The 18,775-nt window shown below is 42.6% G+C and overlaps 1 pseudogene; it reads right to left on the bottom strand.

Annotated features, from left to right (window-relative positions):
• Positions 1-1,424: 1,424 nt before the first annotated feature.
• LOC140349579 (uncharacterized) lies at positions 1,425-4,969 on the bottom strand (annotated as a pseudogene).
• Positions 4,970-18,775: the final 13,806 nt, after the last annotated feature.

Genomic DNA, 18,775 nt, shown 5'->3' with positions numbered 1-18,775 from the left:
TTCTTAAGTATTCTATGTACTTATAGAATAATAATTACTGCAATTGACAGATGTTGGCTGTTGTAGATGGTGAGTCTGCAGGTCTGTGTGTCCTGAAAGAGGAGGAAAAGGGGTAGTTAGTAAAATAAATACTTTGGAAAAGTCATTACATTAGTTATAGTTTGATGATCTGATCTTAGTCTGCCTTCTCCCCCTTGACCTGTCCGGCATGGTTGAACCTGCCAGGGGTGTAGACCCCTGCCGGCCTAGCTCTTGGGATCATGAAAGGACACAAGCCCATCCACCACGGCAAGGTGTCAGACCACGGATGGGCCCCCCTAAACCACCCACCCACCACCCCCTAAAACCCACCCACCACCCCCTAAAACCCACCACACAGTTTAAAGAGTTAGAGAGAGAGAGAAAGAGAGAGTGTAAGAGAGAGAGAGATAGAGCGCACACACACACAGAGGGTCACACACACAGAGGGTCACACTCACACACACAGTCACACACACAGTCACACACACACACACACACACACACACACACACACAGAGGGTCTCACACACACACACAGAGAGGGTCACACACACACACACAGGGTCACAAACACACACACACACAGGGGGTCTCACACACACAGAGACACACACTCACCCCACCCCTCCCGCAACCGGAACGGAGACATAGAGGCAGACAGACATTTAGGCCGCAAAATTAATTCTCATGATTCATAAAACATTTCCAAACTATATTTAACATACAACAAGCTTTGCAAAATGTATTTCATCAATGCTCACTTTACAACAACTTTAAAAAGTTATTCACATTACTGGACAATAAAGACAACACTAATAACAATCCACACACACACACACACACACACACACAGTCACACACACAGAGGGTTGGTCACACAGACACTCACACACACACACACACACACACACACAGAGGGTTGGTCACACACACACTCACACACACAGGGTTGGTCACACACACACACACACTCACACACACAGGGTTGGTCACACACACACACACACACACAGGGTTGGTCACACACACACACACACACACACACACAGGGTTGGTCACACACACACACACACACAGGGTTGGTCACACACACACACACACACAGGGTTGGTCACACACACACACACACACAGGATTGGTCACACACACACAGTCTTGGTCACACACACACAGTCACACACACGCACAGTCACACACACACACAGTCACACACAGTCACACACACACACACACACACACACACACACACACGATTCATAAAACATTTCCAAACTACATTTAACATACAACAAGCTTTGCAAAATGTATTTCATCAATGCTCACTTTACAACAACTTTAAAAAGTTACTTTAAAAAAGTTATTCACATTACTGGACAATAAAAGCAACACTAATAACAATCTCCAATAATTAAAAGAGAACCCACATACAACTATGAGCAATGTGATGAGTTGTGAAAAAGCAACAACTGCCCACTTCATTTAGAAATGTATCCATCATCTAATTGAAGCGCTTTACATGTTTAAACTCTTAAAAGAGCACACTATCCCTTCATGGTCGCTAAAATGTTGGCACCACTACAGAGTCCAAGTCATACTCTGTAGATTTGAGATACAAATGATCAATTAATGTCCCCCTCTCAGTTGTGGGGGATTTGACATATTGAACATAACCTCTTTCCATCATAAAATTGCAGAGACTTGAAGATTTCAATATGTCATCATTAAAGTCCCCCAACACTGCCACAGTGGCACAATGTGACTCAAGCCAATTCAATAATCTATCTAAATTATACTTAAAGAGAGACATGGGGTACGACGGTGGCCGATAAACCACGGCAACTATAATTTTGTGCTCTGCAAAATAATTAGCTAAACATTCTAAACTAAAGTCTTGTACTGCGACTTCATAGTTAAGGTTTTCTTCACAGTACATGCCAACTCCACCGTGCTGTTGGCCCAGTAAACGAGTCAGAGCCAGATGACCACTGCTCTGGTAGGATAAACTACGGGGACGACTGTGGAAGTTATATCCTTCAATGTGACTGGTTTGAAAAGATGAATCTACAGTTAACCATGTCTCTACCACAGCAATACAGTTAGGCCGCCAATGCTGTGTGCATAAAGCCAAATCTGACACATGTCGAGCCAAACCATGGACATTCATGAAAAAGAATGTCAGAACATGTGCCTCCAAGTGCCAGGGCATACTTTGGACCACGAAGGGAGGCATGCTCTCAAGGGCCGCTCTGATGCCATTGTTGCAATAAATGGCATCTCCTTTAAAGTCTTGAATTATCAGACCCTCTAAACTCCTAACACGACTAAGGGCCACATACGCCTGACCCGCCGTAAATACTTTCTTAAGAGATACTACGGCTCTATCGACGGTTACACCTTGTACTTTATGTACTGTACACGCCCACGCGAGTTTTAGAGGAAACTGCCGCCGCTTTTCGCCTCTCTTATTGGCATGTTCCTCCTCTGGTTCTATGCGGGTAGAACCAGTCAGGTCTGCAGGGGTACGTGTTTGCCTCCTTCTCTGCGCACCTACACGATCGTCGTCAAATTTAACATATATTGCTAAAGGAGGCTGCTTTTCCTGTGGATTTTCAACTATATGTGTAACAAAGCCACATGCCCCATTTACTAGACCGTCGGCTAAATCTACATTTTTACACAGCATAACGCGTGCATTTACCCCCAGGATTAAAGTCTCCTCCAAACTGGCTTGTTTGGACTTATGGAGATGTCCCTTCAGTTGTTTTAATTTCCCTGTCTTTTTGTCATAACCAAAATCTTGCGCACTGATTGTCACTGTATCCTCGCATACTCTATTTAATACTTTGATATTATAATTTGACACAAACTCGTTTTTGGTGAAAATGTGCAACACATCAGGATCTTCGCCAGTTTCAAGACTTTGTAATAAAGCTCGATCGTCATCAAGCATGGGTGTTCCTCTTGAGCGCACTCTTAGCCGGTTTAGTAGCTCTGCAAAAGTTGTATCGCTTTGTCGTACAACTGTTGTTAACGCCGCAATTCTGAATAAATCTGCAAAGAAATTCACGCCTACGTCTTCCTTGTACAGAGGATGACCCATGACTGGTGGCAATTGATAGAAATCCCCAACAACTATGATGGACACATTTCCAAATGGAGAAAAGTCACCTGATTGTTTCATTTGACGCAACCGACCGTGAATGTACGTAAATATCTTTTTGTCAACCATAGATATTTCATCAATTATTACAATTTGTAGATCAACGTATTTAGCGCGCAATGTATTGAGCTTTTCCTCCCCCAGCGGCGTGTAGGGGAGGGAAATACTTGTACCGATACTAAATGTTGAATGGATAGTAGCCGCATGTAAATTATATGCCGCTATCCCTGTCGGAGCCGTTAATAAAACGCTGACATTATCAGGACTATGGCATGTAGGAGCCAATAACCGAGACGCCTCATATTGAATCGCTCTTATCAGGTGACTTTTCCCAGTGCCTGCTCCACCCGTAATAAAAACGTGTAATGGGTCAGGGTTCTTGCCTGCAACTTTCTCTAAGCAAAATTGCCGTATTTTGTAAAAAATAGACAGCTGTTGCTCGTTCAGAGTTCTCACAAGTGAAAGACCCTCTTTACGACTCATGACATTTGCTTTCTCCACATGACCAATTTGCTGATTGCTCACGGCCAACTCGGGAATGGGCTCTTGCTCATGCTCAGAGTTAACTCCCTGCATCTTCTCTCTGTTCTCCTCCTTTGACTCCAACCTCTCAACTTCCTGCTCTGGGCAGAGCAAGCCCCATGCATCCTCTAAGACGTCATCACCGTCCATCTGCTCCTGGACCTCCTCCAGGTCCTCAGTCGCAAGTTCAAAGCAACGCCTATTTGAATCAACAATGGATTTAACTGTATGTAGGGACCCATCACTCAAACGAACTTCTCCGTTTTTATAAAATTCCTCAAACGTATCATACGGAGGCGGCTTAAGGTCAGCCTCAATGCGATATGGCAGGAATAACTGAAGGATACTTTGATGAAATAACTCTGTAACTTTAGTCTCAGAAAACCGCGCATAACGGAGGACAGCAGGCTTGGTCCGTGTTCTCTTAGTAATTGCACCCAAACCATTTTGTAACATAATTGGCTTTTTACATTTGTCAGATGGACAAAGTAAGCGATATTCGGATACCAATGTCGCAATGCACATGTCATTAAATGTCTCGTTATGTGGTCTACCCAAGTAACGATCAATCGTGTTTCTCATCCAAATATCGTCCGGCCTTTCCTCATCTATTTCACTTATGGGTCTGCTCATGCGAACTATATTATTGCCTGTTGGAATGAATTCAACCTTGCGTGAAAACTCTTTAAGATGCATCCCTGGTATTACACGATAGACAGCTTCCTGCGCAGAGACATCTCGATTATGAAGATAAACGCTGCCTAATTTTTTAAATGCCTCTTTTGCACTAAGATTACCTTTGGAAGCTTCTTTTTGCGCACAACTTAAGAGCAAACCCATTTCTCTTTCTGATTTGGAAATATATGAAATAATGTACACGACACAAGCCCACGCATCTACAACAAACTGAATATCCATGTTGGCATTCCAGCAAATTAATAACTTCTCGTTGTAGTTATTAATCCAGACTTCGTCGAGTTCCCTGGCCAAAACTATGTGTGTGTGTCCGCCTACAACACTGTAGACTTGTTCAAAAGTGAACTGCGATAACCCCAAGGACGCAAACAAATCCTGAGCACTAAGAGACAGGTTATTTTCATCAAGAGTAGCCTTCTTAAGCGCAGTCATAATAACTTCAGCTTGTTCCCTTGTAACAAGTGGGACAGATTCAGGGTCCAGCTGTTTAATAAACGTACGCGTCGATATCGGGCGGGGAAAATTAAAACGGCACACCTTTTTACCTTTCCTACATGTTTTGGAGTGACGTTGTGAATGCTGCTGCACAGAAGTAACTTTTTCCAATACATTTGGGTCTGAGGGTCGTTTACACGTGACATATTGATCCACAAAGTTCAGGACCTCCTCGTCAGTGTTGACACCAAGTTTAGGGGCATTCTCTACCCAAAAGAGGGCGTGGCAATGTGGGCTACCTCTCTGCTGGAATTCTACACGATAGAAATAATCTATGATTTTACCGATGGGCTGAGCTGGTGCCAAAATAACTTTACGCAAAAATCGGCGCCAACGGGAGTCAAACATGCGAGCCGCGGTTACAGGATGACGACGCAAAAGGTCACATCTCTCTGCCCAGTCCAAATCTGCAACCCTCCGGGTACTACCTTCCTGCTTTAAGAGTGTTTTCAGTAGGCTTGGCCACCGGAGATCTGCAGAACTAAATGAACAAAACCACGTCGGAATACCGAGCTGACGAATGCTTGCAAACAAATTTTTTTGTGCCAATTGCCAGAAAGGCGGTGTTCCTCTTATAGCCGTCATAAATCGATAACCATTATCAAACTGTAGTAAATCTTGTAAAGTTCCTTCACCTGCAGCAGCATTACCAGAACCGGAATGTCCCTTCCGCAAAGCTATGGACACTTTTGACACAACCTGCTCAACCTCCAACATGTATAATGCCAAAAAGAGAAACTTAAAATTTTCTGCAAATCTGCCATCCACATGCATTAGTCGGTTAACAAAATATCGGCACAAGGTTAAACGTGTTTTCCGAGGGGTATGAAACGTATTGCGTCCAAAGGGAAACTCTTTTGGAAAGCATTTAGCTTCATTTTCTTTATCCTTTAACAAACTTACCGGGCTGTTACCCTCAGCCGGAGCTAAATTTAAATCTACTGTTACGCGCTCCTGCGCGCTGCGTCCCCCCTCCTCCTCTCCTCCCCCCTTCCTCTCCTCCTCTACTCCCCCCTCCTCTCCTCCTCTCCTCCCCCCTTCCTCTCCTCCTCCCCTCCCCCCTTCCTCCCCTCCTCTCCTCCCGGGGTGCGTTTTAGGCAAACCCAGAAGAAAACATCTTTTGAAATTTAAATAAGTATATTTATATTCTGTCCACCTGTGCAATATATTTCATTTAAAAATCTGTAAAGCAAGTAATAAAATAACTGCGGCCTTAGTTTGAGACACGCACGCACACACACTGCCAAAACTGAACCAGGTCTAAACCAGGACTTGGACTTGGACTTGAAAACTTGAAAACTTGAATCAGAACTAAAACAGGGACTAAATCTGGGCTTGTTTGAACACATACACGGGCAAATTCAACATTCAAGCACAAAATTAACTCAGCTTTGTATTAAAAAAAAACTTACCTTCGAGTAGAAGACCGCACGGTGAGACACTTTTCTTCGAGGAAGGAAAGAACCGAAAATATGAGCTTTTGGACAATTAGATGCGAACAGTCGAACGAGTGTAGATCCAAAGTCCAAATATAGAATAATTCTGTGAAGAAATGAAACTCAGTCCAGTCAGAAACAGGAGCGAGTGAGGAGGACCAGGTGCTTCAGAAGAGGGCAGAGTCATCCTTTGAACATTTAGACCAATCAGTTTGAAAGATGCATTTGGTTGGACCAATCAGAGCACAGAGACATAATGTGTTAAGAAAAGCTAGAAAATATTTGAAAACATGGAGTTCTCATGAAAAGTGAACATGAAGCCGCCATCTTTCTACTGTAACAGATTAAGTGTTATTGTGCACAACAGTATGTAAAATGAAAAATGAATATATATTTTCTTCAAATTACAGGAAGTACTGCTGAGACCTAACACAAAACTGACAGTGTAAAGAATAATTTGGCAAAATAAATGTTTGTAAGTAATATTTATTGTCAAATCATTGCTGCTGTGTAAATTATAGAGTTTGTCTCCCTGCTTGGAATATAAGTGACAGTGGTGGATCTAGGGGGGGTGCGCGGGGTTGGGTGCCATTGTTTTTAAGATAGAAATGTATGTATTTTTTCTGCGTGAAACCCATGCAATATTACTTTATTATATATATATATATATATATATATATATATATATATATATATATATATATATATATATATATTTATTTTATTTTATTTTTGTAAAAAACTACAAATCCCTACGTTCGTGAATGCGACATCCGGTCACGTGGTTTACGTTTACAACACGTTACGCGCACGCAGCGTCACTACAGCCAATCACAGTTTGCCGCGGCCGGTACAAAAAAATGGCATGAAGTTTGGCTAAACAGGTTGAGCAATGGGTTAGAATACAGTAGACCCAGTTATGAATCCTGCAGTGATTTCACTTTAAAATGGTCAAATCATTTATCAGTCATAAAGTAAGAGACTGTTAGAGTAGACTCCAAGCATGGGGACATTTTACAAAGTCTGGCTGGTAGAGCATCTTCAGTTCAGGACTCGGAAGAGTGCAAAGGGTTTTTCATATTGGTTTTGTCATTGAGTTTGTTTTAAATCAGAACACCAAGATTTACAACAATTATGTTATCAACATTTTTATTACCAGAGTTAAAGTGCTGTAAATATACTGTCACAAATGGGACAAACGGAAAATCTCTGAAATGTTCACATTTACGCTTCACACATAAAGGCACAATGGACAATTTTTCGGCGATTTGAGAACGCAGGTGGAAGTGCACACGCGCACTCCCCCGTGTGGACTGATACAACACACACGTGCATTTGCTTATTAGCGCGACGGAGCGCATCATCTCTCTCGTCTCCCATAGATTTCTGTCTTATGAGTCAGCTTGAACTGTCTTTCTCCGTCTACATAGAGGAAACTATATTATGCTAGATCAATGCGCTTAGACACAGGGAAACGTGCTGCTCATGGGGACAAGCCGCACGCGGCTGCAGGTGAGCGGTAGGTGAGTTTTATGATTGATACGTGGCAGGACTAATCGGCAGTCCACGCCACGAGGAAATAAGACTCAGATTTGGGCCAAGAAAATGGTCCATTCAACCTTTAAACAAACTCCTCCGTGGGCGATAGCCCGATCAAGCTTAACTTTGGGAAGTATCACACAAGCGGGGCATCAAAATGAATCCATATTTTTATTGTAAAGGCCCGTACAGACCGCGGCGGGCGAAGCGTCCAGTTTACATTCAAAGTCCATGTAAATGAGCGTCGAGCACGTCCTGCTTTTCCCGTGGTGCGATTTCTTTGTTTTTGCCGCGCGATTGGTGCGTTTTCGTACGCTCTCGGCGCTTTGAGCGTGCGTATAAAAGCCCAAAACGGCTGGCGCGACGTGTTCAGGCTTCTGCAGCAGATGCGTCGCAGCAGCCAATCAGAGCTGACGTGATACGCACGACCCGGAAAAAGACCCAAAACAAACTAAACAAATAAAAAAATCCTTTAAACGCAGCTCTTGGAGCAAATAATGATATTGACTAAACTCTGTTCAGCTCTGAAGTCTCTGCGGGTCCCAGGCGGGCCCCGGGGCCCATCGCCTCCGCTTTTGGACTAAAGTTATTAAACCAAAGCCATGGTCCAATATTAAACTCCATTTACACCACGAGAAAAGCAACACAGCACAACTCCTCCACTGAGCATGTGCAGACGACTCAGACGCACGTCTGCTGCTGAATGTATTTTACGGACATGAGTCCGGGGCGTCGAGGACGAGCATCCGGTGCGTTTGTCTTTCAAATGTACACGCGCTCAATTTCTGCGTCGGGCGCGATTCAGCCGCCGCGGTCTGTACGACCCTTAAGTGTTATGGTCTCTGTGTGGCGGAGCTTTCAATTTCACCCACAATTGTGTTCATTTGCACTGGTTAAGTAGTGGTTGGGCCATGTATAATGTGTCGCTGTCTTAGTTCTTAGACAATGAGGGCGCGTTAGCGCCATCTTTGTAAAATGCAGAGAGCAGAGTCGGAAGGCCGGCGGCCCGCGAGGGCCGTTGGATGCCGCTTGCGGCTTTAATTTTTGATTGTTTTAATAAGCAAATCAAAATTAATTGGCTGTGAATAATACCAAAAAATAAAATAGTAACATAAAAACCATAGCAGCAGCAGGATTTTATTTTAACCTGTTACCATCCACCTATTTTCGCCCTGTGCACAATGGTTGGACCCAAATGGCATTGCTTATTAAAAGAGGATCTTACAGCCCACATGCAAGTGTGATCATTAGAAAGCTTAGGCCTTCTAGTTTCTGCAGATGTGCACATGAACACTGTCAGGGCTTCAGAACTTACACTGCAGAGGCCCAAACATAAACAAAACATCCTTTTTTTAGTCTCGCCTGAATATTGTCAATTTGTAATGGTCCTGAGCATGACATACTTCATTGTGTGTTTATGCTGTTCACTGTACATGCTGTTTATCTTGTTGACAACAACTGTGTAAAGTTTCAGATCTCTGGGAACAGGCATTTTGGTGCTGTTGACCTTTTTGTATCAAAAAGTATATTCAGAAAGTTATCCAAATATGTGCTAACTGTGCCAAACTGTTTTATTACAATTTTAGCTCCTCTTTGATCATAAAACATACATTTTGATGTTTTGTAGGCCACTAATACCCATTATAACTGCTAAAAACAACGTATGTGTAAATATGAGTTTACCCATGAATTTCCCATATAGAGGTGAAAAAAATAAATATATATATATAATATTTTTATATTGGTATAATAATACATATATCTCAGAAAACGTTATGCGTAAAATCTAGTCGCCTCCTGCCCAAAAATCTGTCTCTTTACAGCCTTTACGCACGAGAATACAGATGATTCTGTGTGAATAAGGCCTTAGTCCCGCCCACCATTCTAAAGCTATTCTTATTGTCTAGAATAATATATCAATCAATGTCTAGTTTAGTGCGTCGCGTGTTGACTCAGCAGAAGTCGGCAACGTTTCTCAGTCTGTGTTATTTTCATCCTTTCCTCGTAATCCTCCATGTTTGTTTGGACACGAACGGACAATGCGTTTGTCTGATTGGTTAATCCGCCTGTCAATCACTCCCTTTGGAAATTGGCGTGACTGGGTTGGATCCCAGACCCTCAGGTTTTGTAAAGTAGTCTGTCAAAACATGTTGGGAATGGCTCGTCAGGCAAGAGACACGTGGGTTTACAGTGGATGCCTTTTTCACCGTCACTTTTCCAGTTTTTCTGGAGACGACCTCTCCCCTTGTAATCTTGGTGCCCCTTTCAGGGTTTATCCCTATGAAACGCCTGGAAAATAGAAGAGGCTTAAAGTCAGTCTATCTATTACTTATAGAACATAACTTGTATTTATTACTTTGATAATTACTGTTCTAACCTTTGAATGAACTCCAAAGTGCAGGTTGCCTCTTCCGCGTACTGCAGGTTAAAATTATAATAGGTGGAAAATACAGCTGCAAGTCCTGTTCTGAAGGTTGTCTGGATCCCATCAGAGACAGTGCTGTCCTCAAGGCAAAACTACAACGATTTTAGTGTGAAATATATATATAAAGTGTAAAGTCAGTATTTATTCTGCTGTCAAATGACAATATATAAATCCTTCAAAAATACAACTCAAGAAGATAGAGAACTATGATAACATGAATAAAACTTCAGGTGACATACCACAGAGTATGAGACGAGGGGTGGCAGGAAGGGAAAGCAGACGTCATATGTTCCTTTCACACAAAAAACAACAAACATAACTTATTTGGTTATATTGTTCATCTTACATTTGTATTTTATGTGTGGTTTAAAGGCAAACTGAGAAATGCAAGTATAGAGTATGGACCTGGGCTCGGACCTGGGCTCGGACCTGGACTCGGACCTGGACTCGGACTCGGACCTGGACTCGGACCTGGACTCAGACCTGGGCACCAAGAATTGAAAGCCTGATGTCCTACTTTACACTGCAACCCCATGTCTGTGCTGTAGGCTACTTACTTGTGCTAGCAGGACTAAGCCGTCGAGTTGTTCTCCAAAGTGTGCCATCAGGAGCTGTAACACCACAAACGGGACCTCCACATCTGCGGTCAACTTGAGAACTTCTTTAACTTGTCTGAAGAACTCTATAATAGCCCTCCCACATTCCTTCATTGCCATCGCCAGTGTGCTCAACACAGTTAGAAGTTCAAAATGACTGAACAGGCCTTTTTGGGTGAAAAGGTAGGGCCACTTTGTTTTAAGCTCAGCGATACTTGGAGTTGGAAGAGCATTAATGTGTAGCCACTGTAAGGCAAAAGTCACGTCGATTATTTCTTTGACATCAGCGCTCTCGATTCCATTCATCCCTTCTCTTGCATATATTTCCAATAATTGTTTCCTTTATGTCTCCAGTGTCTCTTCGGTTTCCTCTGGTGGTAGAGCAGGTTGAAAACGTGTACACCCATAAGTGTCTGTGGGTCCTCTTTTCTTTCCATTGCTGAGGTGAGGCTGCCTGAAGCTGGTGCATCAATTAATATTTTCTATGCTTAATTTGCAGTAGAAGAGAATTATATCCTCCTCCAACTATTTGGCCACTGCTCATCTGATCCGCGAATGTTTTTGGATATTGCCTCACGATGTTTTGACACCCCACTGCACACTGGGGTTCAGCTCATTTTTTCTTAATTTGTCTGCAATTATCCCCACCATTTGTCAGCGTCCTCCTGGTGACACTCTTTTTTTCCTCTGCAATAGCATATTGTTTGCCTGACCCGCCAGCCCCGGCCACATTCTGTTCAAATTCGTAAGGGTCTGGAATCAGAGTCAGAGCCAATGAAATCGTCGATAATCCATTTACCGACAACGCGTCACACTGAGACACGGAAGTAGTGCTTTCCACCCCCGTTCCAAAACATGACCGAGTGTTTACTTCTGCTCTCGCTTCGGTTTGAACAATCAGGAAAGTCCGCTCTACTCGCCGTGATGAACGTGCGTTAGATGCGGTTATACGAAGGGCGTCATCGCGATTCAGGAGACATTTTCTGCGTTCGGGGACGGATAACGCGGAACACGCCTTGTTGACATGGGCTACGTAATATCCGGTTAAGCGTGTCGCGTTTTTTGCGTCACTTCTGGGTTTATGTGATTGGTTCTGGCTCTCTAAACTCCGCCCTAGAAATTGAACCTCAGCGGTCGAGCCCCAGACCCACCCAAGTAGTTTGCCTAAACGTGTTGGGAATGGCTGGTCAGGCAAGCATATTGTATGTCTGCTGGCATGAGATTCCAGGGAACTTGGAAGGTTTCTGACCATGTTTTTAGTATTTGGGAGGTGCCTGGACTTTCCTCACATTCGCTAGAGAATGGGTGGCAGGAGGAGGATGAGCTGCATGGACCTGGGATTGGTACAATGATTAGCCAGGGCGCATGTCACATCTTCAAGATTCAGCGTTATGGATTCCGTCATTAAATTGGACACATGACACAAATCATTAGGGATATGAAGAAAAAGCAATGATAAGATGTAAAATAATTAAAACATAATAATAATGTACCCATTTTGAAGGCCTCCATTGGTTTTCTTTGCTGAATAACGGGTAGAACATCTTTGATATCCTCTTGTTGTAAATACTTCAGGTCATCAATGCAGTTGATGCCAGAACTAACAAGTCACTCAATTATGTTTTCTTGGGTCTCCTCTGAACAGGTTGGTAGGGTCCTTTGGATGATACTCCGCAACTCATTTAAAGTTGACATTGTCTTTAAATAGGAAGAAATGAATGGTGAGGAACAATAATTGGCATCTGACGCCATGTGTACAGAGGTAAAATCAACCAGCTCTTGTTGACTAATGCATGACACATCTCCTGTTGGTTGAAAGGCATAAACTCCTATGTCAGGGATAAACAGTGTTTGACAGTTGTTGGTGATAAGGTTGACAGATTCCTTATTTTGCAGAAGAACTAAAATAATTTGCCCAAAAAGAAGGTCATCTGATGTATTTTTTATTGCCAAAAGCATATTTGTCTTGCCTTTCACTGTTGCTTCATGAGCAATTAAAGTATTAAAGTATTCAGAGGGGTGAAATTATGGCTTAAGACAGATTCTTTGATTTTATCATTATTGTCATCCAGGAAAAACAGCATGCAACAGTGCATCAACACCATAGGTAAACTGTTGTGAATTTTTGTGTGTCTTATGAACACCATTGGCGTGCTGGACAGTTTGCCACAAATATTGCATGGAGATACCATTTTTGTTGATGGTCTTTCACAGGAATCAAATAATAGCATACTTACTATTTTTTGCAAAACAGGATCTGGGTCAGTAAAGTGAAGGAAGAAAACACTTAATACGACCTTAAACCCTTCGGGGTCGATGCCCGCGCCGGCGCGTGTGAAAACATGGTCGGCTTTAGGACCCTGTAGCATGAAAACCAAGCAACGTTGACGTCATACGGAAGTGGAGATCCGTAGCAACGTCTGAGTTTTTGTTTTATTTGAATCCACCAGATAAAACCAAAGTTATGAAAATTTCAATTCCATTAAAAATGTGCGGAAAAATATGCGCTCTTTTCTTATAATAACTTTGTCGTCTTTAGTGATAAAACGAAACGAAAAAACGTTAGCCTTGTGCTAACCCGGATGTTCAGGATGCACACGAGGAACGTAAACATTAGTCACATGACAAATAGTCAAAGAGGAAGAACGAACGAGCGGAATAATGCAGTTTTTGAATAGTTTTGGAGAGTTTTAGTAGTTCAAGTATTTCATTGTCAGTAATACAGTTGTTGTAAAGCAAAATGAGGGGCACACTTCATGTTGATCAAGTTTAGACCTGGTTTAGACCTGCTTTAGTCCTGGTTTAGTCCTGGGTTAGTCCTGGGTTAGTCCTGGTTTAGACCTGGTTTAGTCCTGGTTTAGTTCTGGTTTAGTTCTGGTTTAGTCCTGGTTTAGTCCTGGATTAGTCCTGGTTTAGACCTGGTTTAGACCTGGTTTAGACCTGGTTTAGAGCGCCTTCTGATGTGGCTCTCTGTGTCATTTTGGACAGAAACTGTTTTGAGAAGTAGCACAAATAGAAAAACGCCTGAGGATTTACCTACTTTTTATTGTAAATAGTGGTTTATTGCTTGTATATATCACAAGAATACTTGTATATGTTCATATTTGCACCTTGTGGTTCAGTTTGAACCTTTTTAAATGCTTGGTTGAGCATGTCTGAGGGTTATACAATACGGACTTTGTGGTTTCTGTGTGTGTTTAGGTCCAGTATGTTGAAATAGTTAGTTTTTCACTTTGACATACTAACAGATCATATAGGTTGTGCTGAAAAAAAAAGATGCCCAACATTGGTCTGGTAAACATTTCTTAATGTAGTATATCAGGGCAAAATTGAAGGTACTCAAAAACGGGCAAAAACGCTCCGGACCCCGAAGGGTTAACAAACAGTGGATGAATGAAAAGTATATCAGTGTATTTAAATCATATGTAACCTTAACAATCTTGTCTGAAATGCACTTCCATTGTTTCAAATTCAAATACTAAATGCAAAAACGACTTGTGTTCGTCAATTTGAAAGCCAACGCATACGACAACACACTGAACCACACGTAACGGAAACATACATTTTTGGCGTTTTAAACTGAACTTAAAACTAGTTTATCTGCCCATTACAGATAAAAGCAAGTAGTGCAAGGTTGTGTTAGGAGAGTTTCCCGTACACGGTGAAAAAAGAGGCGTTGCTTCCTCGGTCTTCCGCGTCTCAAAGTGGCGCATCTATCCTTCTGTAGAGATCTGCTGTTCTTACCAGAGAAGTCCAAAAGCCTCATGTGATTTCAGCGACAACGCATGGGTCCAAATTCAACAAGTAGCAATCTAGGCGCGTCACGAGCGCGGGTTGCAGAGCAGGGGCGCCCCGGTACGTGAGAAGCCGCGCACAAGTGTTGACGCTGTTGAGGTGTTAATGGCAAACATTTTCTTGCCACTGTAGCCTACACAGTAGACTATATGATGACCAAATGTTTTACATTCACCTCCATTGACCCAAACAAAGCGCAGTGTATCAGCTTACAGATAAAGAAGAACTGAAGGTCCAGAGCACGGGCCAAACTCTCAGTTTGGTCTAGGGCGGGTCCAAAAATGTATGGAAATTATAACGCCTTTAACACTTTAAAGGGCTTTGTAAAAATACATTGTTAATATGATTAAAATTAGAATACTAATGTAAGTATTTGCCATTTAAACAGTCAAAATGTATTCAGAAAGCAGTTCATTTACAAATAAAGTGCAATCACGTTTGAACAAAATAAACAGTATAACAGTATGAACTTCAACAAATTGGTGTAACAAATTCCAATTATCACATACATTAATATTCTCTTCTGTATTTAACCTTATTTCCCTTTTTTTTAATCAAAGGGTTCTATCTTAAGGACGATCTTTTTCTGAGTCCATTCTAACAGTCTTTCTCTGTCTTCATTTTGTCCCGTACACTGAGGGAACTATATTATGATAGATCAATGTGCTTAGACACGTGGAAACGTGGGGACGAACCGCACGAGGCTGTAGGTGAGCGGTAGGTGCGTTTTATGATTGATACGTTGCAGGACTAATCGGCAGTCCACGCCACGAGGAAATAAGACTCAGATTTGGGTTAAAAAAATCGTCCATTCAACCTTTAACAGAACACAAAACAATTATAGAACTAAAAACAACTGATCAGCCTGAGCCAAATATATGCCTATTCAAGAACATCAGTCAAGTGCTTGTGTGTGAGTCTTGAGCGAAGCTTTGTTTTTGTGATGTTCATTACAGATAACACTTGTCCACACAGGTAGGTGGTCCCAAACATGCTCAACACTTTTGCTGCCAGGGCATCACTTTGGGGTATCCTGGCAAACGGTACCGATAAAATGTCCGACGAGGCAAATTTGTTCTTTAAATCCTAATCACATTGTCAGTAAATTATCTCAAGCAGTATGTCGACGGGCAGATCCGCTCTGTCTCAAGCTCACCAAAGACCTGAAACCGCTGCTCAAACTCCAGCAGCAATTCTGTCATTTTGCCTTTGTAGTGACTCATGTCAGCAGTAATTCCGGTCATTTGCACATTTCTTAGATGAGGGAAATGAGCGGCGGCACCACTCGACAACTGTGTCTCCCACAAAGTCAGCTTCAACTTAAATGCGCGTATGCTGGCATAATATTGTGTGACAACTTTCTTACGGCCTTGCAGCATCTTGTTCAGGTTATTCAAGTGCTCTGTAATATCCACCATAAATGCAAGGTCTTGCAGCCATTGTGGGTTTTTTAATTAATGCACTGGTTTGCCCTTTTTTTTTTCCATGAACTGTCTAATTTCCTCTCATAGATTAAAAAAAAGCTTCAGCGTACTACCTTGGCTAAACCACCTTACTTCAGTGTGGTATGGTAGGCCACAGGTGATGTCTTTATCACTGAGGAGGCATTCAGCCCTCTTGCTCAGATGACGTTAACAGTTTGGACAACCACTTTCATGATGTGATCCATTTTTAACGACTTGCAACACAATGCCTCCTGGTGCAAAATACAGAGAAATGTCCCAAAACTTGTACTTTCTCCCTGAATTTTGTCACAACGCCTGTTTTTCTCCCAATCATTGATGGTGTGCCGTCTGTAGCCACACTGACAGCATGGGCCAGCCCACTCTGACCCGGTCCAGTGTGTCAACCAGAGTCCTAAAAATGTCACTCGCTGTAGTGGTGCCCGTCATAGGTACCAATTCAAGGAACTCCTCGGTGACCGCCAAAGTCTCATTGACACCACCAATGAATATGGCCAGTTTAGCAACTTCTGTAATGTGCTCTCATCGATTGCAACTGAAAATGCTACAAATGACTTGACTTAATGCTTCTTTTGGCTATCCAAATCCGCTGAAAGATTAGCAGTCCTATCCGTTACAGTATTCCTCGTCAGGCTTATGTTGGCAAAAGCCTGTCACTTTTCAGGGCACATGATTTCTGCAGCAAACTCACCCTCACAATATGGCTTTGAGGCTGATGCTATTTCGTTAGCACCAGGTAGCTAGCATTAAATGCTGCCTCACTTGTCTCTCGACTCCGGGTAAAAACGGACTGTTGTTTTTTTTAGACTTGCTAACAGTTCATTTATCTTGTCTGTTCTCAGATTTCCTTGCAAGCGGTTGTATTTTTCGCCATGGTGAGTCTCATTGTGGCGTTGAATATTATATTCTTTGTGCACAGAAACTTGCTGCAAACACAATAAACACAGTTTTTCCAGTTACCGTTGTAAAAAAAATAGGATGTGGTCCATTTTTCTTAGAAAACTGCACTTTTCTCTGACATTTGGGTGTCACGCTTTTGACAGAAAAAGACCGGAGGCATTAAAAAAAGCTGGTTGCCACCATCTGCTGTTTAGTTCTCAGTGTAAATCGCTACTCTTACTCTTCACTTGTTTTATTTACAGTCTATGTGGGTATGCTCTGTGAAAGTGCAACCCCAGTGGACTGATTAGGAAATGCAGCTACTTTTATAGAAATGTTATTTATGTCTTTCTGTAATTTCCACACTTAGCAAAGTCATCTGGCGGGCTGAGCTGGACCCCTTGACACCCCTGTCATAGAGGTTCTCCAAAACAAGTTCATACTACCCTAGTTTGTACAATTTTAGAAAATCCACTAACCAAAGGTTTTAGCAGAGGCCACAGTCCTCCTGCTCAGAGTCCTCCTGCTCAGAGTCCAGCTGCTCCAGTCTCTTCATTGCGAGCTGAACATACTCCTCCACAGGATCATCCTCCTCCTCCTGATCTAACTCTGTGTCAGGTTTGTCAGGCACAGACTTGATCAACCTTCTTGCTCTCCCTCGTTCCAGAGGTGAATGGCAGGTAGTGGATCAAACAGGGGTACAGAAGGTGTCTCCAACCTGATGGTGATGGAATCTGTCACGCTCTTATCTGTAAGGTGGGTCCTGTAGATGGTCTTCACTAGCTTGAGGTGGCTGAATCCTCGTTCACAATCTGCTGAATGTGCTAGAAGAGTCAGGAGCAGGTCGACTTGTCATACTGATGCCAGGGGAAAGGTGTGTCCCACGACTCCATATATTGCCTGTCCCTTTCAGTCTTCTCATAATCATTTTTTTTTTTTCTTTCTGTTCATCTGTAACTTTTTGTCTTTTTGGTGGTGGTGGTTTCCCCCCTTCAAGATACTTCCACATTGACATATAGCTTTTGTTGCAAACAACTTTACTCAGTCCGCAATTCAGTCTTTTTAGAGATCGACGCCCGCCAACCTAGATATCACTTTTGGCGCAAAATTAGACCGGGCATTTCCGAGTACACCTGAACGCGACCGAACGCAGCGGCCAATCAGATGCCCTCTTTCATCGAAATCAGATCACGGACACCGCTCGGCCAATGAGAAGCGAGAATACTGCAAAGTGGCATGTCTGTCAAAATTAAACTTAAGCTATGAAAATGCCCCAAATATGGCCAAATTACTAGTTAAATCTTGATTTTTTCGAGGAATTTCGATACAGGGGCACGGCGGGCCCCCTCTTAATTCAAACCCTGGGCCCCCGTCTATTTCGCAGCCTGAAGGCAATTCAAAGTGCTTCACACGACAGGAAAAATGCATTAAAATCACAAAGAAATCACAGACCATATACATAGCATTCCAGACACTCTTTTCCATATTTATTTGACATTGCAGCATGACAGGCGTCTCCAGGATGGACACATCACTTTTAGATTGCCTCTTTCCCATATCAGCGCGCGATCTGCCTCTGCACACGTCTGTGTTGAGCGTATGTATCTTTTACGACGGACCCAGTCTCATCTGCCCTGCCCTAGATTTAGCTTTAGCGAAACTAATTGTCTCAGACAAAACTCGAACAAAGCTTTTAGTGTTAAAACTGGCTATTGATCAGTGGGCAGGTGCGCCTGGCTCTTCTTGGT

This window comes from Eucyclogobius newberryi, unplaced genomic scaffold, assembly GCF_026437365.1.
Source record: "Eucyclogobius newberryi isolate DKJ021-1_F unplaced genomic scaffold, fEucNew1.0.hap1 SCAF_11, whole genome shotgun sequence".
NCBI lineage: Eukaryota > Metazoa > Chordata > Actinopteri > Gobiiformes > Gobiidae > Eucyclogobius > Eucyclogobius newberryi.
This window is presented reverse-complemented; position numbering and strand designations above follow the sequence as displayed.